The sequence below is a fragment of the Nesoenas mayeri genome (genome assembly GCF_963082525.1).
Source record: "Nesoenas mayeri genome assembly, chromosome: Z".
In the NCBI taxonomy this organism is placed as follows: Eukaryota; Metazoa; Chordata; class Aves; order Columbiformes; family Columbidae; genus Nesoenas; species Nesoenas mayeri.
This window is the reverse complement of record NC_137542.1, coordinates 23,898,595-23,924,394: the sequence shown is the minus strand read 5'-3', so window position 1 is coordinate 23,924,394 and position 25,800 is coordinate 23,898,595. Positions and strand designations below refer to the sequence as shown.

The 25,800-nt window shown below is 38.2% G+C and overlaps 1 protein-coding gene across 2 annotated transcripts in view; it reads right to left on the bottom strand.

Moving 5' to 3' along the window:
- The window catches only part of TRPM3 (transient receptor potential cation channel subfamily M member 3), a gene marked incomplete at both ends in the record, with an annotated part of 397,932 nt that overhangs the window by 210,070 nt on the left and 162,062 nt on the right, over positions 1-25,800 (bottom strand). The gene's annotated exons all lie outside the window — the stretch shown is intronic.

Here is a 25,800-nt window from a genome sequence, read left to right as displayed (position 1 = left end):
GTGCCAGGTAGATGCTCTTAGATTAAAACATGAAGAGCAGTTAGCCCAAGTTTCTGGCCATTTAAAATACCCACAACAGCTACTTACTCCCTGAGCCTGTCTGTATGTGACATATAAAATAACATGACTCTCATCAGCCCAGGAGCTGTCTCTACGGGACAGAATCATTTATTTTTTGATTGAAACTTGACATTTATCATACTGTTTGGACAAATCCTGGTGACAATTTGGAAAGATATTTGCTGGGCTTTCTGTCAGTATTTCATATTAGCACAGCAGACCCCATTAACATAGGACCAGAGAAAACATCCATGGAATGTGAGAGACAAAATAAGTTTTTAATTAACTCTGTCAATTTCTCAGAATGGTTCCAAGTCAATCCATGGGACACAAAAATCTAAAGTAATGGTTTATATGTTGTTTACGAATGCTGACTCGAGGAGAAGGTTGAACAAGCCAGTTCATTTTATATAATAGCTGTTACAAGCCGCTGCATACACTCGAGATAAAATATCTTTCCAAAAGCTTTGATCTACCTGTGGTTTCTTTGATTTCCAACTTCATTTCAACAGGGAAAAGCCATAAGTGAATGACAGTTAGGACAGAGCAAATCTTGTGTAAATGGTGTTCACACAAGCAGAATGCCTACTGAAAGAAAAGTCAGCAAAAATACTGAGATTGGAATAAAGTACAGAGAAAAAGATATGTTTAAAAAAATGTTTTGGGTTTTCTTCCACAGCCAAAGGATTTTGGATGAAAAATACTATGCTCACATGGCTACATAATCTCTGAACATGACTCATATCATCCAGAAAATTTTGAATTCCAGTATACCTTCTAACAGAACTCAAGATCCTAAATAATTCATTGTAAAGATAATAACTGCCTGACTTCCTCTCACAGTTATTTCAGTCCTTGTAAGCAAGAAGGTAGCACTTCATATTCAGAGAAACCTCAGTATATTTAGTAGGTTCAAACAGAGATGCTGAGAAAGTAAGAAATATCTCATGCTTTATGAAATTAGAGAGTGTAACTACCTTAAGAATACTAGTTATTTTTTGAGAGTCAGTGATTTTCATTACCGAGGGAACGATTTGCTGTGATAAAGTGTGAAAAGTCTTCGAGGTGACTGGAGGAGAGAAGATATTTTTACTTAGAGAGTGGTCAGAAACGTTACATTAAATCTTTCAGCATGACAATACTCTTGGTTACCTACTTAGAAATGTGTGTACATGAGTAATGGTATTTATGCAAACAAACATCCTTTAGTTCACTCAGTATGCATTCACATGAACAATTACATATTTAAATTTAATATTTTCCTAGAATCTCAGTCACTACACTGGTACAATCAAGACATATACATTTACTGATATTTTTTGCCTAACTGTACTGTATCAGAGTTCCCACCCTAAGATTTACCTTTTAAAAAGGTAATGGATAGATATCACAGGACTTGTTCACATTGTTAAATTTTAATGGAAATTCAGGTATAGGTAAAGGCTACAGCACCAAATTCTGATGGTATAGATCTATCGGATCTGTAGATAAAATCTTAAGCCCTTCAAAAATGTAAGGAAAAGAGGTTTCCTGGTTTACCCAGAAAGTATATTACCCATGCTGCATGTTCTTATTTTACTTTCTACAGAATATTCTAGTCTTTACCCGTGTGCGGTTTGCTAAAAACAAAACAAAACAAAACAACTTATATTTTTGCATGTTTGGAAAATCTACTTTGATGATATAATTGTGTTACACAGACACTAAGACATTATTATCAGATTAATATTTGGCTATTTTAAGTTTCTGCTCATTCACAGACAAATACTGTAGCAGTGTCTCTCTAGCTTTACACAGGCCCTTGTATCTGGCTTTCCACTTGTCACTCACCAAGTAATCTACAATGTGCTTTCAAAGTATCAAAGAACAAATAAAGCAAAACAGCACTTACTGTTTTAAATTTCTATAAAGAACTAATCAGGTTTTGGATGTAATTATTAATTTTCTTTAAATGCTCCATGGCTTTGAGATTGTTTTTTGAAACACTTCACTGTTATATTTCCTGACATCTTCTGATCTCACTTACACACAGCCCATGGACATCACAAAGAGAAATGTTAGCATATTCTCTTCCAACAAGTTCATAGAAAACAGTAAAACAGAGATAAATCAGCCAAGATTTTCTGAAACTGATATCCATACAGTTTGTAAAGTTCTAAGTATTCTAAACTAGGGCAATGAGTCCACATACTATATCAAAACTCCAGATACAGTTAATGTATTCACAGTTCAAAACATCATATTCGTTGTCAAGCTCTATGCCATGGCAGTGACCTCTGGGAATCCCTTCCTATTTTTGTTTTTTTGTCACCTTTCAATTTACTTGTTGATAACAGATTCACTGTTGTACCTGACAGTGAAATGTATCTGTTCTGTTGTTTTGGGTTTTTTTTCTCATCAGACTGTTCATCAGCAAGGTCAGTTTGCAACAGGTATTTTCTTAAACAAATGAGTTAAAAAAAAAAAAAGAATTATTAATGGTGCAGAAATGTTCGGCCGTAGTATTTAAGCTGTACCGAAACTTTGGATCTGATGGTATTTAAACAATCAGTGAGCATGTATGTTACAGCTGGAGATCAAACAATAAAAACTTGTACATTTTCATGATAAATTAAATATGATAGTTACACAAAATTATCCTCTAACAATAGAAAAAAATGTAAAATAACTCATATATATATATATAGAGAGAGAGAGAGAGAGAGAGAGTGTTTCATGCTAGACACTAAAGACGCAGAGAGTTAAAGAAATGTGGTGATCATTGATTCTGTATCAAACCTGAATTCCAAAACTTTCATCACAGGTCTGGAGAAAATGTTAACAAAACTATAATTGCAAACATAATTTGGACAAATCCAAGTAAAAACACATGTAGATCAACAGCTTTGAATAAAATTTAAGGGTTTCCTTTAGCAAACATAGCTATAACTTCAGATTTATTTACTGCTTTCTGGTGGTTTTGTGACATAAATGAGTGTTGAAAGGACACAGTCTTTCACCACTGTATCCTCAGTCCCAAGAAGTAAGCTAATTATTTAAATAACTAAAGCTGCACTGAGCACCTGCCTTGAATCACCTCTTGAAACATTATAAAAAGCTCAAATCTTGAAACTAACTGAAGGCAATGGGAATACTCCCTAAATCTGTTTTGTTCAGTGGTTTGAACTACAAACTAATCTTCTCAGGTGAAATGTGGACACACTAACACATTATGTCACTATATGCTGTGCTCCTATTAAACATCTATTTGCTAAAAGGTAAGAGGTTGTTATTATTTCCATCTAGAAAAATATCTTCAGTTTAGTTAACTAAATGTTTCGCTGGGACAGACTGTATGGACTATAGGATTGAATGCATGACTTTTGCAATCTGGATGTTAATAAATTATTGTGAAAAGCCTACATGAATTTCCTCTATATTATAACTAGCATTTGCATACTTCAAGGGAAAGTCGTGTATCTCAATAGGCTAGAAGATCTGAGGACTCTTCTACTGAGCTGCAAGTGTGCAGGTTAATCAGAAGAGAAAGATCAAACAGGAACTACTCTCCACTATCAGGAGGGGTTGCCCCATACGCCTCAAAGGGAAGACTTAAATGAGTGAGCTACCTATGTGTGTGGGGTCAGGGTCACAGAGACAGATTACTTTGGTTACACAGGAAAGGAAAGATAGAGAAAGGATAATGAATACATGTGTTGAACAGAGAGACAGCAGTGAGAAAAATGTGTCAGGATGAAGATTCTGCAATGGTACTGGGGGTGAGGGTAGGGAAGGAAAAAAAAGTGAAAAAGGGGAAATAGGATACAAGAGTCAAGAAAATGCATCCATTACTGTTTTTGTATTTTGCAATGCTGAGAGGGGTAAAATGGTTACTTTCAGGCATTAATGCTATATAAGCATACTATAATCTTATGAAGCTAAAGACAGTCCTAAGTTTAAAACTTGAAAACCCAAAGGTTTGTTCCGTTTCTTTTTTAAATCGTTTCTTTCAAAGACTCAATCAGTAGGTGTTGCAAACATGTATTTCCTCAGAAAATCAGAGCTTTTCAATTTAGGAACAGACATGTGACTCCAGGTCATAATCTAATTAAAAATGAAAATTCATCCACATTGTTCCTTAAGGGGGCAAAAAAAAAAAAAAAGCCTTTAAGCTGTCCTTAACTTTTACTAATGTTTTCTGTTACATAGTTTATATGCCTGCACCAGAAGAGCCTGGAATATTCTAGACTTACTCTGTTTCCCAGCTTTATCTGATCTAACATAGATCAGAGTCATTCTCTTGTGCATATCCAAAGGTACAGCCACCTGTGAGGCCAGAGTATGAAATCCTCACTCTCCAGCTATGAAGGATCTTCCCATAGATGATTTGGCTTGAATGATGCTGTAAAGAGTGTTGAGATACTTGATACCTACTGTCAGGTGCAATGCTAACGGCTTGAGCTATGAATAAGATGAAACTGTGTCAGCCACTCATCAGTTGCAGCTAAGCCACCCAAATAAGGGCACCAATAAGGTAGAAAGGATAACTTTTGATGAAGTGCCTTGAGAGATTTTATACCTGTGGTCCCAGAAGCAGTGTAAGCTCAGAGACCTCAGAGGGTTCATTCTTTTCTTTCGAAAGAGAAGTGGAAATTGCTCAGTCTGTATACTGACTAAAACTGCACTGCTGTCTGTCCTCGTGTCAGTTGGGATAGAGTTAATTTTCTCCCTAGTAGTAATAGCTGGTACATCACTGTGTTTTGGACTTAGAATACAAATAATGTTGATAACATGCTGATGATTTGGTTGTTGCCATTGCCAGTCAAGGGTTTTTCAGCTTCTCACATCGTGCCAAGTGCACAAGAAGGTGGGAGGGGTCACGGCTGGGAAAGCTGGACCAAACCAGTGAAAGGAATATTTCATACCATATGGCATCATGCTCAGCATATCTTTTGCGGGAAGAAGAAAGAAGAGGGGACATTCAGAGTGATGGTGTTTGTCTTCCCAAGTAACCATTATGCGTGATGGAGTCCTGCTGTCCTGGAGGTGGCTGAACACCTGCCTGCCAATGGGAAGTAGTGAATGAATTCCTTGTTTTGCTTTGCTTATGTTTGCAGCTTTTGCTTTAGTTATTAAACTGCCTTTATCTCAACCCACAATTTTTCTAACTTTTAGTCTTTCGATTCTCTCTCCCATCCCACTGGGCGGGGAAGGGGATGGTGAGAGAGTGGCTGCGTGGTGCTTAGTTGCCAGCTGGGTTTAAACCACAATGGTGTCTTATGAAGAGAGAGGCTGTTTTCTAGGACCTGCAGCTCAAAATGAGTTAGAGTTTTCTACATTTAAGTTCAGAAGCCAATATAGAAACGGAAGAACCATCATATTACAGTGGCCTCACAAGCTGTAGCAGACAGTCCTACACATCTTGAATTTTGGATTCATGTAGCAACAGACTTCAAGTAAACTATACTACAGTAGGTGATTCTTGAAAAGAAGAGTGCAAAGAAAAAAAACAACAAGGTCTCAAAAATCACTATAAAAATGTAAAACAAACTACTACAACACACACGTGAGCTCAGGAAGTTAAGTGAGTATCTGTTGAAATAAAATTAACAGGTAAATAATTTGCTTCTATGTTAATAAGAATTACAGTTATTCTGGATTTTTGTAAAACAGTATTATCTGTGTAGAGATCTGTGCTGATTATGCAAAATGTCATACCAGGAATTACTTCCAAAGGAGAGGACAACCGCTTAATAGCCCTCTGCTATGATATGTACACTCCCTTTTGTTCTCTGTAAATCCTCCTATTACATAAATAAAAGCAATCTCTAGAATTAGTTGTCAGACATCATGGAGACAACTAAAATCCCCTGCTAATTAGGCAAATTGAGAGGGGCCACAGTACAATTTGCAAGCATTGGGTCCAGCAGGTTGCAAAGTTAATCTTTCTCTGAGAAAAACTTGGGTCTTGATAGTGAGAAGATTGTAGATTTGACAAGCCTTCTTCAAAGTCTTCTTGCTACAGCCATGAGGAAGAAAATATACATGTTTTACCTAAACTCATGTGTAATGCTCTGCAATCTCAGGATCTGGCTTCGTTCCTGCTAAAATTAATTGAAGCAGATGCAGCCACTCACTTTGTATATTTGCTTCTACTAAGTGCCAAATACAGAAATGTAGACAAATGCCATGAAAATAAAATATTATTCATAATTTTGGAGAAAGGTATTCAAGAACTTTCCTACCTGCAAATAAAATCTGCAGTATCTACAGATGAAAAGTCAGTTGTACATTTACAGTAAGCGTTTGACATGCTGTAGGTGTTATTATCAAACACCTAGAACTGCAAAGTTATGTAAGGAAGATTAACTAAATCTCTGCAAAAAGTCTTTTAACTTTGTTATGGTAATATTTAAAGATAATCCCACGTAACATGCATGCTTCTGCTTCCTTCATTAACAAGTTGCCTTCAAACCTTCTGGGAATGCTCTTAGCTTTGTGTTATGTCCTGTCTGTTCATGAGCCAGATGTTTCAATGCAAAATATTGCTGATAATAAAAAAAAAACAGGGAACATTCTTATTTGACTTTGTACTTCATAATGGTATATGTTTTAAATATCAAATATCTGTGTGTCAGATTGCAAAGCAGGTACAGAGTGTGAGTTGTTGGCTACTGTGGCATTTGGTGTAACAATAATTCATGAAACAGAACTGACAGATAAGACAGCCAAAGGAAATAAATCACCAAGCATTAGTCTACCGAAACAAACATCTCACAGATATCATATCTGAATGTATTTCTGAAACATTTTTAATTGGCACTTTCATTCTCTCTGACATAAAATCCTGGCCCAGTGCCATCAGCAAGGTTTTAACAACAGAAAGTTGAAAAATCATGTGTGGAAACTATATGAAAAAGTTAGACTGGTATATTTATGATCTGTACCAAGGCAACTAGTAGAACCTATAATGAGGAAATACAAAAGGATAAAGAAACTGTATTAGAGAGAAATCAATACATCTTGGTAAATAAAAATGTCTCCAAAATATGGTGGTGTTCTGTGACAGGTTCAAAGAGCAGGTGGGCGAGCTGATAGTGTCTAGAAATATTATGGGAAGTTGTAACAAATCTGTTGCAGAGCCTTCTAAAGAAACAAGCCGTCATGCAATGGAAGGGAGTCTGCATTCACTAATGTCGAGATATGAACCAGATGTCACAATGTGGGAAAGATACAGGCAGTACGAACATTTTAGCACACTGGAAAAAGACCTGAAAACATGGAATTATTCACACAGTTCCTAAAAGCAACTAGGAAATACAGACTTCCTGTAACACTGAATAAATTGGCAATAAAATGGTAAATGTAATATAGAAAGTATGCAGTAACACCAATGGGAAAATCACAAGTATGGCTTCTGACTCAGCCATTCCCTTTTGGAAAAGATCTTGAAATTGTCATCGATAATTCCTGGAATGCATCACCAAGTCAAACAGAACCCTACAAATTATTGGGAAAATATTTGAGAACAAAACATAAATAGTTGAATACCTCTAGTTAGTTGATTTTAAGAAATATGTGGGATAATAATGAAAAAACAGAGAATGACAAAAAATACTATTACAGCTACAAAATAGGTTTATAGTGCCACCTTCAATAAGAGACAAGGCATTTCCACCTGAGACAAAGTGGGGAGAGGGAGGGAGAATTAGATAAAAACCTGAAAGTATTAGGCATACTGCAGTTAGGAATTAAGAATTTTGCTGCAAGTGTAAAAACAAAAAACCTCTTTCAGCTAGAGTATTATTTAAACTGTGAAACACATTGATACAGAGTGCTAAAGGAACTAATTAAAGATAGATAAGTTAAAAGATGAGTAAAATGCTAATTTAAAGAAAGACACTACTGATGTCTCTAGGCAAAGTATCTAAACCACACTGCTCTGCAAGATTCTTCTGACCAACCGTTTAAACTGCTGTCTACCATAAGCTCCAGGGGTATACAAAGGAAAATAATTTTATAGTTGCCCTACTTTTAATACATTTTCCTTTTGCATCTGCTGCTTATCATTCTCACACAGAACATCCTTCTTGCAGACATTCAAAGGTTTTATAGCTCTGCCAATTATTACACTGAAGTAGAAATCAAGAGATCTTGATGACAGTTCCATCTCTGCCCACAAGCTGTCTGCACAAAGGTCTCATTTTCTTCTTCAGCTTATTTGGATTCATAGACTGTGATGTGCAAACACAGTTTTTTAGCTCTAACTCAGTTTTGCATTTCATCATATTGCTTGGAGGGTTTTTTTGTCTATCTCATCTGGAGAAGTTGCTACAACACACTGCAAACTGTGGCACAGTACCCAGTCCCTTAAATGGGACGTCCTCAGGTCAAAGTGCCTATTTGAAGCCCAAGTGGGGCTTGAACTTGAACTACTCCTAAAAGCCCTTCCACCTGATAACAATTAGTTCTGAGGTCCAAAATAGCTAAGAATAAGCTAAGGAAAGCTAAGAAATAACTAGAGGTCTTTTTTGAAGCAGTCACTGATTTCTAACAGATGTTCTCTTGAATAAGAAAGAAGAGTACAGAAAACAATAAGGGGTAGATGATACAAGAGAAACCAGAGAGAGTAGTGAGGTGGGTGCATAGCCTCATGTTCTCATTTTTTATTGGTTTCTGCAAGTGCAGCCTCCTGTCTAGCACTGTACCTTTTTGAGAACACCTTCTTTGCCAACACGGTGTGTGCTAAACAGACTGTTCTATTGGGATGAAGGTATCTCCAGACTGCATCACGGACTTTTTTTCCAGAGAGGATTAAGTTTCCTTCACGCTTCACAAACTAGTGAAAATGGTAATACACAGATTTGTAAAGATCCACCAACACATGCACAATCAAAACGCTTCTATAATCCAGAAATATTGTGGAAAGGCAGAAAGACAAAGACAGAAAGACAGACAGACAGAAAGCCAGACAGAAAGCAAGCAAGCAAGCTCTTCAGCTGAGATGTCTCCTGTCAATTTCCATGCAGCACCCTAACAGTCACTGTATTGACAACACTTTTTCTCACTCCAAATTAAAATGCCATTAATTTACATGCCATAGATATTTCAGATAATGCATCGAATGTCACAAAAACAGAAATGGAATCAATATTTTTCTAAAACAGCTAACAATTTTATTCTTGTCTCAAAGCTTCTTATTGGTTCGAAACTTCTCACTCATGTCATTCAACTCATCAGTGAGCTGGTTAGGACAGCTACCACTCTTAAAAGCATGATATACAAATGCATCACTTCTGTAAGAAATAACTTGGGAGCTTTTAGCAACATAAAAAAAACAAAACAGAAATTCAGCACTGTTAGTGAGTTCTGGTGCAATAGGTGAATGGCCCTACTACAAGAACTTACACATAAAACAGCCTAAAGAATCTGAAAACTCTGTCAAATAAAATATTTCAAATTTGAGGGGAATCAGCTTCAACAGCATCACTAATGTGCTGTGAATTCTGCTTCAATGCTACTAGAAGGTGTACCATTATCACACTGAATCACAGAATGTTAGTGATTGGAAGGGACCTTGAAAGATCATAGAGCCCAATCCTCCCACCAGAGCAGGAACACCTAGATGAGGTTACACAGGAATGTGTCCAGGCAGGTTTGAATGTTTCCAGAGAAGGAGACTCCACAACCTCCCTGGGCAGCCTGTTCCAGTGCTCTGTCACCCTCACTGTAAAGAAGTTTCTTCTCATATTTAAGTAGAACATCCTGTCTTCCTGTTTATACCCATTGCGCCTCGTCCTATAATTGGTTGTCACCGAGAAGAGCCTGGCTCCATCCTCGTGACACTCACCCTTTACATATTTATAAACATTAATGAAGTCATCCCTCAGTCTCTGCTTCTCCAAGCTAAAGAGACCCAGCTCCCTCAGCCTTTCCTCATAAGGGAGATGCTCCACTCCATCATCTTTGTGGCTCTGTCCTGGACTCTTTCCAGCAGCTCCCTGTCCTTCTTGAACTGAGGAGCCCAGAACTGGACACAATATTGTGTGTTAGCCCTGGATGACTGCTCAGATTTGGCGAGAATTAGTGCCTCATTCAAAGTATTAACAGCTTTGACCGTCAGTCACAACACCCCTAAATCAAGACTTCAAGGTCATAAAGCCAAGCCTGGCTCACTTCTACTTCAATCTGGAATGCAGGCAAGCTGGGACTTGATCCTCACTGCGTTTCATGTCAGCTGGCACTGGTGGTCACCTATGGATAGGGAGAAGAACCTTCCTCCTCCAACTAGGACTAGCTTACGGTTTATTTTAAGGTGTCAGAGTAAGAATCAAATAGAAGATCAATATCTCACCTGCAATGTTGAAAAAGCCTCATAAAGAGCTGGCCCATACTTCAGGTATTGGCACAAAAATAGCTTCTGTATGTAAATCTATAAAGATCAAAAACTAAAAGCAATTATTTGAAACCCTTCTCCCTAAAATAATATATCTGCATAAACTGAGCAACAGTACTTTATTAATTAGTAGAATGTTGGTTTTTCTCAAACATCAAGCAAAAAATTTAATTAAGTTGAATGAAATGGCAAGATCAGAAGGCATAATTTTTAATTAAATATTATTATTCACTTTCAAATGTTAGAAATAATTGAGCATCATGGGGGAAAAGTAAAATTAATGTTAATTAGTTAATTACCTAAATTACATTTGTTGAGGCAGGACAGGTGACAAGTCCTATAATACTTCTTGAGTGTTTACTAAATGTAAAGAAATATTAATTTTTATCTCTGTGCACACAGCTGTGCACATTGTATCATGTGTGTAAACCAATAACAAACCAGTATCTACTAATCACAGTAATGCAATTTTAAAAAGTATTGCATACATACCCTTATTCGTGTATGGATAGAAGTGAACCTTTTTCTTGCTCACATTTATTTATTTATTTATCTTCTTTTTTTATTTCTTATGAGGAATTTTGTTAAGGAATGTTTTGAATTAAATGAAAAGTAACTGGAACAAAGGAAATGTCAAACAGTTTCTTCACTAAAATGATCTGTAAGATCAAGTAAAAATGTTTAAAAATTGAAACATTAAAATGTTCATCTTATTTTACTCAAAACTGTTATAAAGCTATCTCAATAATTATTTTAAAAAAAGAAAGGTAAAAACCTGGCTTTGATATACAATATGTACTACTCTGTGCCTGAACTAATCTATCTAACTTCATTGTGCATTCTCTGCTTTTGCCTTTAGTATTGCATTTTTGCTCCTTCTTTAACAAGCAACTCAGTGCTCATTTACACTGAGCTTCAGTAGTTGCACATTTGTCCACTGATGGGTTACACATAAGGAAGAGGTATCAAAGAGGCCTCGTGCTCACACGAAAGTACGAGATAAGCCTGATCATAATGGAGAGAAGGGTAAAACAGGACCCAGAAATTGTGTAATCATTGCATGGTGTGTTCTTGCTTTGATATTGCGATATCAGAGTCTTCATCAGGCTACAGGACCTCAAGAGACTGCCTGCTGCTTGTGACAAAACTCTGAGATTGACAGTGTAAAACTGATTCTGAAAAGAGTAAAGCAGAATCAGATTAACTTCAAGAGAGTCACACTGATTTATGGTAACTGATGAACTATGTCCAGAGAACCCATAACCTACGGCAGTGTCCAGTACTTCCTCTAGAGCTAAAATAAAACTGACAAATAACCGGAGTCACAATGAGGTCACTGTAGTACCACCAAAGCACATAACATACTGTTATTTCAGATAGAACTAAAATTACAGAACCAGAAGAAACAGAGGTCATTTATTTACCTATATATGAAATGCATCACTTCAAAACATTGGCAATATCACTAGACTAATCTTCTTTTCACTATAAATCACATCTGTTAATTTTCAATTTGACTAAGCACTGCTTAACCTCTTCATGTTACTCAGAGATTTACAGAAGGAATACTATTAATGAAATTAAACAATTTTACAACAGAACTGTTGGAAGTCTTTTGATAACTATAATAAGACTTTCCTTGAAAACTGCTCATTTTTTTTTGAAAAGTGGCTGCACACTCACCACAATGAATAACTTCGTGACTTTTCTTTAATTCATTGGAACTATTACATCAAATTAATAGGAGTGGGACAAAAGCTATGCACTATATCTCATCAGTTTTCCAGGCCACAAGAATTATTACACAACCTCTGATTATGACTCTGTCTTCATTGTTAATCTCTCTGCACAAAATGACAAGGATAAAATTTAAGGTTTCTTGTGACTAACATACGTGTATTTGAGGAATAAGGTAACTAAGAGGCCTCAAGACCATATCTCCAATTTTCTGAAAGTGAATATTAAACTTATTTATTACCAATCAAGTCAGAATAGGATCATGAGAAATAAAACCAAATCTTTAATACATCTTCCTCCCACCCCTCTCTTCTTGCTGGACTCAATTTCTCTCCTGATTTTCATCATACTTTGTCTCTGCTCCTTCCTCCTCACTCTCTTCCCCTGCTCCAGCATTGGGTGCCTCCCACAGGAGACACTCCTCCATAAATTTCTCCAACATGGGTCCACAGGCTGCAGTTCTCCATAAAGTCCTCTAGTGTGAGTCCCTTCCATGGGCTGCAGTCCTTCAGGACAGCCTTCTTCGGGCACCCACCTGCTCTGGCATGGGGTCCTCCCCAGGCTGAAGGTGGGTCTCTGCTCCCCCATGGACCTCCGTGGGCTGCAGAGGACAGCTGTTCTCACTATAGTCTGCACCACGGGCTGCAGGGGAATCTCTGCTCCAGCGCCTGGAGCACCTCCTGCTCTCCTTCTCCACTGATCTCAGTGTCTGCAGAGTTGCTTCTCTCATATGTTCTGACTCCTCTCCCAACTGCTGTTGTGCAGCAGTTCTTTCCTTAAATGTGTTATCCCAGAGGCACTACCACCACCGCTGATGGGCTCAGCCTTGACCAGTGGTTGGTCCCTCCTGGAGCCAGCTGGCATGGGCTCTATCAAACACAGTCGAAGCTTCTGGCATCTTCTCACAGAAGCCCCCACTACCAACACCTTGCCATGCAAACCCCATACAGCCAAATGATAATAGTATTTCATTAAACGCCTAATAAATGGGTGATTATTCTAACTCTCTTTCCAAAATCCCTATTGTAACATGTGCAATGCACACAAGTATTAATGTGTAATGCATAGTCCTTGTTGCTTCAGATTTCCTTGAAGGATCCCACCATTAGAGTTTCTATACATTATACGAGAGGCAGCTGAATGAAAAGCTTGAAAAAGGGGAAGTCATGCATAACCAACCTCACAGCCTTTTACGAGGACATAACGAGGTGGATAGATGATGGCAGAGTGGTGGATGTGGTCTGCCTTGACTTCAGTAAAGCATTTGACACTGTCTCTCACAGCATCCTCGCTGCTAAACTGAGGAAGTGTGGACTGGATGATCAGGTTGTGAGGTGGACAGTGAACTGGGTGAAGGAAAGAAGGCAGAGGGTTGTCGTGAATAAGACCGAGTCTAGATGGAAGCCTGTATCTAGTGGAGTCCCTCAAGGTCAGTACTGGCACCAGTACTATTCAATATATTAATCAATTACTTGGATGACAGAATAGAATGCACTGTCAACAAGTTTGCTGATGACACAAAACTGTTACGAATGACTGACATGCCAGAAGGCTGTGCTGCCATCCAGCAAGACCTGGACTGGCTGGATAGTTGGGAGGGAAAAATTTAATGAAATATAACAAGGGAAAGTGTGGAGTCTTGCATCTGGGCAAGAACAACCCTGGGTTACAGTACAAGTTGGGAATAACCTATGAGAGAGCAGTGTAGGAGAAAGGGACCTGGGGGTCCTGGTGGACAGCAAGATGATCATGAGCCAGCACTGTGCCCTTGTGGCCAGGAAGGCCAATGGCATCCTGGGGTGTACTAGAAGGGGGGTGGTTAGCAGGTCGAGAGAGGTTCTCCTTCCCCTCTACTCAGCCGTGGTGAGACAACATCTGGAATATTGTGTCCAGTTCTGGGCCCCTCAGTTCAAGAAGGACAAGGAACTGCTGGAGAGAGTCCAGCGCAGGGCAACAAAGATGATGAAGGCAGTGGAGCATCTCCTGATGAGGAAAGGCTGCAGGAGCTGGGTCTCTTTGGTTTGTGGACGAGGAGACTGAGGGATGACCTCATTAATGTTTATAAATATGTAAAGAGTGAGTGTCACGAGGATGGAGCCAGGCTCTTCTTGGTGACAACCAATGATAGGACAAGGGGCAATGAGTACAAACTGGAAGACAGGAGGTTCCACTTAAATAGGAGAAGAAACTTCTTCACAGTGAAGGTAACAGAACACTGGAACAGGCCGCCCAGGGGGGTTGTGGAGTCTCCTTCTCTGGAGACATTCAAACCTGCCTGGATGCCTTCCTGTGTAACCTCATCTAGGTGTTCCTGCTCCCGTGGGGGGATTGTACTAGATGATCTTTTAAGGTCCCTTCCAATCCCTGACATTCTGTGATTCTGTGATTCAGTATGGTGTAAGCTGATACAACAACCAGTCATCCCTTTCCCCCTTCACCCCTTTTATATAAGCTCATGATTTAACTGATTCGAGCCTTAAGAAACCAGCACCTCTAGAATAGTGAGAGCTGTTCCTCCCATAAACGCAACACAAAACACTTTCAGGCATATAACAAGTAAAAGGAAAGGGCATATCCCACCCATCTCTGTTAAGCCACTGGAGTATGGTTGGGAAGCAGAAGAGAGACTAGACTTCCACTAGTGAAGCAAAATTAACTGCAAAGCTAACCTTTACTAGAAATGTTGTGGAGAACACAGTTGCATGAGGACTCCAGGCAACCAATGATGGATGTAGTCAGGGAGCTAGTAAGCTAATAGAGGGGGTGATGTTTTATCCTGTTGAGGCTTAAATAAAAAAGGGGAGTGTTGAACTGACATGAAGACTCTCAGGAGCAGGAAGGGAAAATAGAACAGGTCCACACAGTCACATTTTGCGTTCTGTCCTCAATGTGTTTCAATTTGAATTTTTAAGCCTTTCTGATCAACGGTAAAGATAAGGTCAGCACTGGATAGGAAGGCTTTGCATATATCTCTGTGATTTTCAGTGCATGACATTCAGTCTGTGGCATGATGAGTTCACGCTGTAACTCATTTATTGTTTTATGAATCATAGCAAGTTCTGCAGTCTCACCAGGTAACAAATTTTTCACTTGAAATTCTATGTCTACTAATTACAAATATTAAAAATCTCTGTTATATTTTTAAAAAGAAGGAAAATTTTCTTAGCATTCCTAAGTGAAATGTCACCACTTTCTTCCTTTCTTTTCAACTGCATAGCAACATGCCATGCAAGGTAACTTTCTGCTGTCACCTTCAGTGATAAGGGCCTACGTGTTGTGCCTAGTTTTGGTGAGTTGGCTTTTGATATGTGCTAGTAATGACAGACGATGTGTATCTTCCCCCTTCAGTGATGAATATAGCCTTAGTACATACCTAGTTTGTGAAATGCACTGACATTTTTGGGGATAAAAGGTTCTCTGTGAACACAGAGTATTGCATGCAACACTACATTTCTGTCATTGCAATTATCTGGCTTACATTATTACTGTCTTACATGAAACATGACTATTTTGCCACAGAATGTAATGAATAAAAATTTTTATCTTGAAAACTAGATTGGGCTTGCAGCCAGAAGTAATTATGGGTGCTTATGATGTGATGTTTTTTAACTTTCTTTATGACAAAAGCAGCAGACTATAATTGGTTTTTGTAGTTTCCTGAGGGCATGAGTCCTCTCCAAAAACAAGGGCACTGACTTTTCTAAGCATACATGTAAAAGGAAATAACATGTAAAATGACTTCTAGAAAAATGTATCAAATGTTTTAATGCACCCATACACAAAGCAGTAATTTCTATTATCACCACCGTGAAACAGTAGAAGCCACTTAAAAAATTAATAAACCAACACAAATATAAAATTCAAAATGAATTTATCCTAGCAATTGCTCACCTCTCTAAAAAGGCAACTCATGGAAAGCAGGAGAAACAAATTGCACCTCCAGCCATTCTGAAGATGAACAAAAATAAATAACTTTGAATTCAGTTGAAACAAATTTTTGAAATCTGTGAAAACCCCCTCAAAACTACAAGAACTAAAAATCAGCTAAACAAATTCCTTAACTGCACCCTCTGAATAGGAATTTAGGTACATTAGTAGCTTGGATGTCTGAATTTAGGCCCTGGTTTTATGAAAAGTTTGATTTTGTTGCTACTGTAAAAATTAAATTTATTATATTTATCTGCTAGTCTTACCTAGTAGAATGCCTTTCTATATACCTAACTGAAATGGCAGGTTTTTAAATGAAGGAATGTCTTAAACAGAGATACCTCTATCTTAACACAAGGTGGTATGGCAATTTCATTAGAAGAGCTCTTTTCTAATAATAATAATTTTTTTAAAAAAAAGCTATAAAGAAATACTTTATTACTTATTACTTTGTTTTGTTTTTTTTATTCCTAAGAAAGAAGATTCTAGTTTGCGATTCTTTATGAGATGATAGGATAGAATATAATATTAAGGTACAGCTCAACAAAAGGCAGTGTGGGCTAAACAAAGGCATTCATGTCGCCTCTCTGAAATGTAATTTCATTTGAGCCCAGATACTTAATTGCTAAAATAATATAGCCCATTAAGATCACGTGACACAGTTATCTTTTAGTTCAGACCTGGTTCACTGAGTGACCTCAGGTTAATTGATGAGGAACTGAGCAAATTATTAACTTGCCAAATACTTCTTGTAATAGGAACAGATATCAGTTGAGTTTGTGGGGTCAGCCTAGTAATGGGCATTAATTTACACACTAATCAGCGATTGTGTGATAAAGAAGAAAAAAGTGTAAATGTAACTATCATATATAGAATGAAAGAAAAAAGCACGTAAAACTTATCTTCAAATACACAAGCTGGTGGTGTTTCATTGGGAGAGCTAATGAAAGCTTTTATCTTGCTCTAAAAATACCGGAATTTGTATTTTTCAGTTCTATTCTTTAGAACTTTCTCCTCTTACCATATTAATTTTCAGTCATCAGTTTGCTGCACAGAGACAGATTATTATTGTCTGTGTGCGAAACAGCATTTATAATAAGTGCTGTCCACTCTTGTCCCCATCCTCCCATATCCAGATTTCAGCATTTAAGGAGCATGCTTTGCTATGTACGTGATCTGTGGAGACTTTCTCATTTTGATACGGGAAAAAACATTAAGATCTTAGGATGTGCAGATGACAATGACTAGGTATAAGTAAAAGAAATCAAAAGTATTTAATGATATTTACAGAAGTAAAAAGTCTATTTGACAGAACGATATTTCTAGTGTTTCTTTGTGGATGCCCATTCTGTCAGATGCTCTTGAAAGGCATTAGTATGCTTTCCAATAGCAGAGTGGATTTATTGACATATGTGGTCACTTTCAAACACATGTTTCAGTCTTCCCTAAGTGAATTTTCACTCTCAAAGTGTATAATAACATGGGAAAAATGATGTATCGGAGACAAAGATTAGCAAGAGTACTGGAATATGGACATAAAGGCAAGCACAGACAGATGCCTACCCATCTCATGCTGTGAGCTTCAGCAGGTCTGAGACATCCTTAGGATCTTAGCACTATGAGGCTTTGATCATCAGTCCAAAAATACATTCTATAAATTGTGGTCAGCAGAGACATAAACCAATAATTGCAACCAAGGAATTTCAAAACAGTCCTGATGCTGAAATGACTTATACATCATTGAACAGATTCTTGAGCAGTGCACGTTTTTCAAAATCTTTCTTTCAACAGAAGATGCTCAGAAAAAGTGCAAGAGGTTCCACTTAAATTTGAGAAAAAACTTCTTCTCAGTAAGGGTGACAGAGCACTGGAACAGGCTGCCCAGGGGGGTTGTGGAGTCTCCTTCTCTGGAGACATTCAAGACCCACCTGGACATGTTCCTATGCAACCTCACCTAGGCGTTCCTGCTCCAGCAGGAGGATTGGACTAGATGATCTTTTGAGGTCCCTTCCAATCCCAAACATACTGTGATACTGTGTGATACCTGGTATACCTAAGCACTATACCTGGTGCTTAGCCAGAGGAATGAAAACAGTCATGGAAATAAAATGGGCCTGACCACTGGATGTCACTCTTGACTTAAACCTGGTTACATTAACGTCTTGTTTCTGGCAGAAGAAATTTTAGTGGCTTCTATCATGGTATCCGAGATGTAACATGGCTGGACCTTCAGATAGATGACTAGAGGTTGAAACTGCTGCTCTACCAGCAAATTCCTGAGTAATCTCACTTAAGTCATTCCTAGACTTTTCCTTAGCCTCCCAACTTGCAAAATGCCAGTAAAATGAAACCACTCTATTTTATTGCTAGGACATGGTAAGAACTAATAAAACAGAAGACCTAGGGCTGAGAAGCACTTTAAAAATATTGTGACCAATACATACATAGACAAGAAAAGAAATTTAACTTTTATAATACTAAGGTAGTATATTATATTATATTATATTATATTATATTATATTATATTATGCTATGTTATAAATAACATGCAGGTTTGGACATAAGAGACTCCCAGTTCTAAGTATAAATATTTACAATTAGAAGTAAAAAGTTTAATGGCATTATGCTGTCTGGTGGAAAAGGCTATAGAACATAAAGATCTCTATCATATTATCTCACTTAATCTCATTTCAGTCACTTCACTGGATTGTGTTGAAAACATAATGGTCACAACGAAATATAGAATGTTTTGAAATTTACCAAGGTCTACTTAGGAAATATTGGAGAACTTCTCTGAGAAATTTTCTAGAGTGACTTTCCCATAGAAACATGAGGTGACATGAGGAAGGAGACCTATTTTCCAGGAGAGCCAGGGATTGTTAACAGCAGCAGGTAGTCCCCAAGAAGGAACCAGCCTCCTTCTGCCTTGTAGTTTCAAGAACCATATCCCTCTCTCCCTCCTGCTACTTCAAGCCCTAGTTCTCAAGCATTTTTAGAGCACTCTGCATGCTAGTAGTCCATCATTTATCTGGATGTTGCATGGGATTATTTTGGTTTTGTTTGGTGCTTTTTTTTGGTTTGTTGGTTGTTTTTTTCCTAAAAAACCCAGGTTTCCCTTCTCTGTGTTGTTGGGCTATGGTATTAGAGACTGGTTTCCTCAACCACAAAGAGGGCAAGGGAGCAGCAGGTGAGGATCCCTGGTCACCCCTCCAGGATCCGTACTGGGCTCCCCAAGTGACAGCAGGAAAGTAGAGAGCCCCACTAGTGATCCTGGGGTCTGTAGACCCTGCATCCTTACACAGGCTGCTCTGTTATGGCCAACAGAGCCATGGGAATCACTATGCCAGGAACAGCCTTTTAGGCTTGTACAAGTCTGATTATGGGAAGTTCAAGTGAAGAACCAGGAGGGATCATGGTGGTTTGAGGAGGAATGAGCATGGAGAAGAAATACGCATCAACAAAGAGGGGGATAAAAGGGGCTGATCAGTACGCTTACGTGATGTGTACTGTGCCTGATCAGCACAGACTGCCTTATCTCCTTATTAATCTCAATTTCTAGCTCTTTCCTTGAGTGACGGACCTTAATCTGTGTTCATGTGTGTGTACAGTGATCTATTGGCCAGCAACTGCCATGGGAACCACTCATCATAAGGCCTCATCTGGCTCTGGCAAATGAGCCTGAAGACAACTTTCTCCTCTGTCTTTTTCTCAGCCTTAGCTTTGGTATTGTAAAATGGAAAAGGCTTTTGAGTGTACTGCAGGCATTTATGGGAAAATTCATTTCGGCAGTATTACTCTGTTAGAATCACTTCCAACTTCCTGAATGCAAAAAGGTCTTATTATCAACAAACAAAGGGAATGGACATGAAGTCACAACTGCCTAAGGGTTGTTCTTCGTGTCAAAATCTCACAGGTTGTTTTGGAGAATTAACAGTTGTACCAGATATAAATACAAAACTCTAATGCTGGTAGTACCTTCCTTTCCAAAGAGTCAGAGTTCTCCTTGAACATTTGGTATATTTTCCTACTCCTTCCTAGCAGCAAACACATTGAACAATGTGCAATTAACTGTAGCACTTACCTATAATATAACCAAGACTTCCTAGCAAACATACTGCAAGTATTATATTATTCAATGGTGACAATGGCTGGGATAAACATTCCAGTTCATCAGTAACCTTGTGTAGGGTAAGTGAAGGGTCATTGCAATCAGAACCATGAAAAATGGGCAGGAAGCCAGAGGTTAAGTGAATCAAGGTGGAACTGACTATTCCTTTTGTGACTAGAAATACCCAACACATAATACAGCCATTTGTTACGTTGTATTACTCATTTCAAGGGAAAATTCTATGAAAGTTTGTTTCCAAAATACTAACCAATCCTATTTTTCTGGCAGTGATGTCTCAAAGCTGGATCTGAAATGAAAGCATTAATATATCCTATCCACACTGGTCTTACTCCGTGAATCAAAGGCTCAGTAATTTGAACTTCCCCATTTCCTCTTTATTCATCTTCTCTCTCACAGAACAGAAATCCTATTATGTGTCTAAAGTGATCGCTTATTGAGCGTCTCCTGTGCAACATTACTAAGCAGTCTACTGCCTGATGTTGTCTTACCTAGTGCTTTCATTGCACTTGATACATGCAAATAAATGTGTTACGTGTAAAAATATATATGCACAAAAGCACCGAAGTGGTTGAATGGTCTGTTTATTACTAACTGTTTGACCAGATTGTTTTTCCTAAAATCAGCCAAAGCACTGATATTCTTTCTCATGGAACGGCAGAGATTTCTTATAATGGCACATTTCCATTGAGAACACATGTAAATTCTGGCAGTGACATTGAAACTCCTGAGCAATGAGATTTTCTCACTAATTCAACACTGGAAGCAACAATTTAAAAAAAAAAAAAAAAAAGAAAAATAGGATAAATTCCTTATCATCTGCGAAGGAAGTAACAGTAGAGGCTGCAGGGTACCACCACAGATGGTGTGATTACCGCTGCCTTCTGTGTTTCCTAGCTCCTACAGGATCTCAACAAGTGGAGAACATGAGAAACATTGCCAAACAAGGCACAAACAGGAAGAGTCTTCACAACACGATGAGTAATACATACACAGAAGTAGACTGCCTCCATCTGATGGCTTTTTGAACAGAGAAGGAGCAAACCCACTTGGAGAACAGAAATGGAAAACCAAACTGGCTGGAAAAATATTTGCCTCCTCTGACTGCCTGCAGAGGGACTGAGGGTGCTGATCAGCCTGATCCACGTGATGATCAGGGCCTGGTCCTCAGAACTGACATTAATTATTTGGCTCTAGTTCTAATTTCCAGAACCACCACCAACAGCCAAACCAAGCATCCCAAAGCACAAATCCCATTTCCCTTTCTTTAGAGATCTGCAGCATGAAGTACCTTGACATCGTTATATCTATAGAAACCATCAGGGTTAGTCCAAACTGCCTGGAAAACTTGTTGGCTTATGCATGTGCTGCAGTGCCAAGGAGATTGCTCAGACACAAGGATTGTTTAGAGAAGCATCAGCCCCCAACTTTACATGTGGCTTCTGTGCTGGACATGCCACAGCTTTCCATCAAACTTATGTGTCATCTCTGAAGACACCATATCTGTTCCGTACAAATACAGTACTTTATTGAAAATGTAATAAGAGAATCTGAGTGCTAAATACTACTTGTGTCCTTCTAACTGAAACCAAGGTTTGTGTTTCATAACTGTCTATCATCAATAAAAATAAATGCATATGTGCCATCTTCTATTTGCTAGTGTTGTTCGCGATCCCCCCCCCCCTTATCTTTCTGATTGAGCAGAAGCTGGAATTTGCCATATGTTACACTTCTAAAATTTAATGGCTGTGGTTGGCAGCATGAAATTTCACTTTAAATAAATACTACACACCTACCAATAGAGGATATTAAAAAGTCATGAACATATCATCAGAAAGCTCCTCAGTGTGTTAAAATGCAAGCAATATAATGAGATGTGACATGAACAGAACTGCTAAACTGGATTCAGAAATAACTGTAATGGCTGTTGGAGGAGATTTAAAATATATTTGCTGGTTCTACACACAAGTGCACTTGTATTTAGTGAATTAAATATTTTTCACTGCTGGCTTCTAAACAGGCTATATTGATTTTATGTTTGTGCTTATTTATTTGATGCTAGTAGCGGGCATGAAAGTAGAATTGAAAAAGAAGCCGGATCAGAGGACGCATGAAGATTTTTATGCACATGCTGGCTTTCCAACTAACACCATGCTAGTTCAGCTCTTAAAATAAAATCTAATTAATTAAACAAGACTGTTGCTTACAGTTGATTTTAATCCTACCAAGAATGTAATAAAGAATGGCTTTACATGAAGCAAAGTACTTTTAAGTTACTTTAGTAAACTGCATGATGTTTAAACAAAAAATACTTCCTATTTTAAAAAGTCCTTTTTAGAAGATATTTTTGTTATTTCTGAATGGTATTTTATACTATCTTATTTTCAGAAAGAAAAACAAAACACTCATTATTTTCTTTAGATGGCATTAAATTTCTCTTTCTACTTCTCCTGGTTTTTTTTAACACAAGGAACATCAGTCATTTAAAAATATCATATAAATACCTGCCAAGAGCAACATTTTGCTGAAAGGAAAAATTGATTACTGCAATCATCTTCATCATAAGAAGCCACAAAAAGGATAAAATTAGGAACAAACTACACATCATTAACATATTAAGCACTCCTCCTTTCCCACGTTGAGAATGTAAGGATTTTGGAATGGCCTAAGGAGGCTCAATTTCCACTACTGGAATGGAAGAATTTTCCTTGTCCTGCAGGTGAACGCTTGTATCACATTATGAAACCCAGTGCCCAATGCCAGATCCATCAAGTTTCATGCACTCAGGACAAGACTCATCCATATGGTTCTCATCCCACTCAATACCAATCACCCACGTGTTTGCTCTACCACAGCGCTGCCTCTTTCCCACTGGATGAAACTGAAGTTCTCCCACCATCACAGCAGCATCACTGCGGCATGAATCCCAGCTGCACCCTGCTATTGCTTGGGAGAGGTGCTACTCTAGCCCTGCTAGCCACTACTTGCCGCTGGTTTTCAGGCTCTTTTTGAAGCTACTTCTCTCATTCCTAATCCTTAGAGTTCCAGAAGTTTCAAGCTGAGAAACACACATGACATTTTTGCACCTGCAGCTGAGGAGAACTTTCAATGCATCAGTAGGAAAATGTAATGAATTTATCAATAAATTGTAATGGAATTTCAAAATTATTCAACAGTAAATTCCAGTTACAGGAAAATCCAGTCTTTTAGCACATAGCTATTTTAGAGTTGTATGCATAAGAACTGTCTATGAAAATCCATTTTCTCCTCTCTTGCACAAGACTATAAATGGAGAAACAGGCTATGCTAATGATTTTCTGCAGCTATCTTTGCTGATGTCTGAGAGCTTCACAGATGTCAATTTTCACAAGACTCGTGAAATCAGCAGTTACATTATTAGTCTGCCAGAGACAGATTCATGCCAACATATATTATGATTTTGGGCACCCAAATGAGCAAACACTATGGTTTGTTTTTTGGTTTTTGTTTTTTTGGTTTCTTTTAGAACAGTTCACATCACAGGGAGAGCTTTGCTATTTAAACATTCCTTTCCCTTGACTGCAGCTGCAACGGCTCTGCAGCTCTGCCTGACAGAGCACAGATTTCCAGCGCAGGTAGAGAGAGAGCTGCTGCTCGCTGCCCATGGATGGAGAATGCAGCTCATCTCTTCTGTTCTGGATTCATAGCCCAAACATCTCTATCCATAGGAAGCCAACAGGTAGTCATGAAGTGTGGATATGGAAGGGAAAGAAGCACCAAGAAGGTACTGTGGAAATTCGCAACAGCAACAGCGCACACTCAGTACCAAATGCTGTTTCCAGTAGGGAATAGCATTCCCTCTTCATGTACAAAGAGTTATCTTGTGCTTTGAGTAAAGCAAAAAATTTCAAATAAGTAGTTCAGTCGCTCACTGATGTGCTTGATGCCAGATGAAATTACACTAACCACTTCTCACATCAAGCATGTTTTCATACAGCTTAGTAAATGGACCCTTCTCTCAGTGAGGATTCAGTCAAGGCCTTTTCAATCGAGCCCAGAAACAGTGAATAAATTATATTAATTACAAATTTGACTAAAAATACCAATTATCTGCTGCTGAGGACTCTGGCATGTTTTGCCTAGTTAACATCTGTGGTGTTAGATTGAAATGTTCTTTGAGCCACAGACTGCTCTTACGCCTTATGCACCACTGACTACATAGTTCATGCTTAGCAAATGAACGATATATGTTGTCCTAATTCATCACTGGAAAATAGCTACCATCTATTAAAGGAATTATTTCTCTCTCTGGAAACTCAGCTGTTAATGTTTACTAGGAAAGCAACTTTCAGTTCTTGTGATACTTTCAGTTCACATTTAAGGTCTTGCTTAGAACAGGAAAATGGTACATTTTCAACTGCATTAAGTCTTTTGAGCTAGATCAATTCAACTGAAAAGACCATAAAACATCAACTTAGACACAGTTCTAGTCTTTATGCTAATTTTTTTGCCAAAAAAGCACCTTCTTTCAAAGTGTAAAAATCAGATAAAAGTCACATGGCCAGCCAATGTGAAAAAAAACCCTCCTTTTTTTTCTCCCATTTTTTGCAAATACAAGAAAGAACAGCATCTCTGTTAGGCATAGTCATGGAACTGTATTTCTGCTGTCATATATTTTGTATAGCCAGCTAAACCATCCTGGAGAATTGAATCTAGTGGGAGAAACCTCCAAACGCTTGAGGGTTTTTCTTTATGGTGGAATAAGGAATTCAACAGTTCTTGTTGATAATATGATTATGACCAAACGGATCAACAAACTTGTGTATGCATAAACTTGAGAGAGAGTGACTGACTGTACCTTGGGGATGAAGACATTTCATTCAATGCTAAAGATAAATTAGGCAAGTGGCCAAACCCATCGTGCCCTGTGTTGGTACATCTAGTCCTGAGTGCCTTCTCCAGCTTTGTGGGTCATGGGAGATCAGGGAAAAATGTGTTTGGTGCTTTGCTATGTTCTATACACAGCCACTAATGCAGTGTGCTCATTGCAGCTCTTTTAATATATGTATGTACATGCACATATACACACATATACAGAAATACCATGTTTTATACAGCACAGGACCTACATACACCCACTCCACATTCGAAGGCTATTAATTTTGTTTAAAACTGATTTATAAGTACAATGAGAGAGGAACTCAGATAAGAAGAAGCTGGCCAGAACCTGACTGTTGAGGAAAGTTCTGTAATGCTCCAAACTGAATTTGAGACAGAAGCTGCTACTCCTGGTATCTCTTCTTGCTCTTTTCACTGCTATGAATTACAATCTAGCAATAAAATGCCTCACTAATGGCCACATTCTAAGAATGTTCATAACCTAGGAAAATGATGGTATCTACAGAAACACCACTTTTCCTTCTATATGCTCTGCAAACCGATAAAAAGTTTAAAACTCAGGATAGTGCTTACACATCCACTATAAGGAACACCTCTCTGGTTTTGGCCTGATTCCCTTTGTCGAAATGCAAAGCCAGTTAAATAAAGTTGAATCTAAGCTCTTTTTTAGATTTCTGTATGGTCCACTCCATATGAG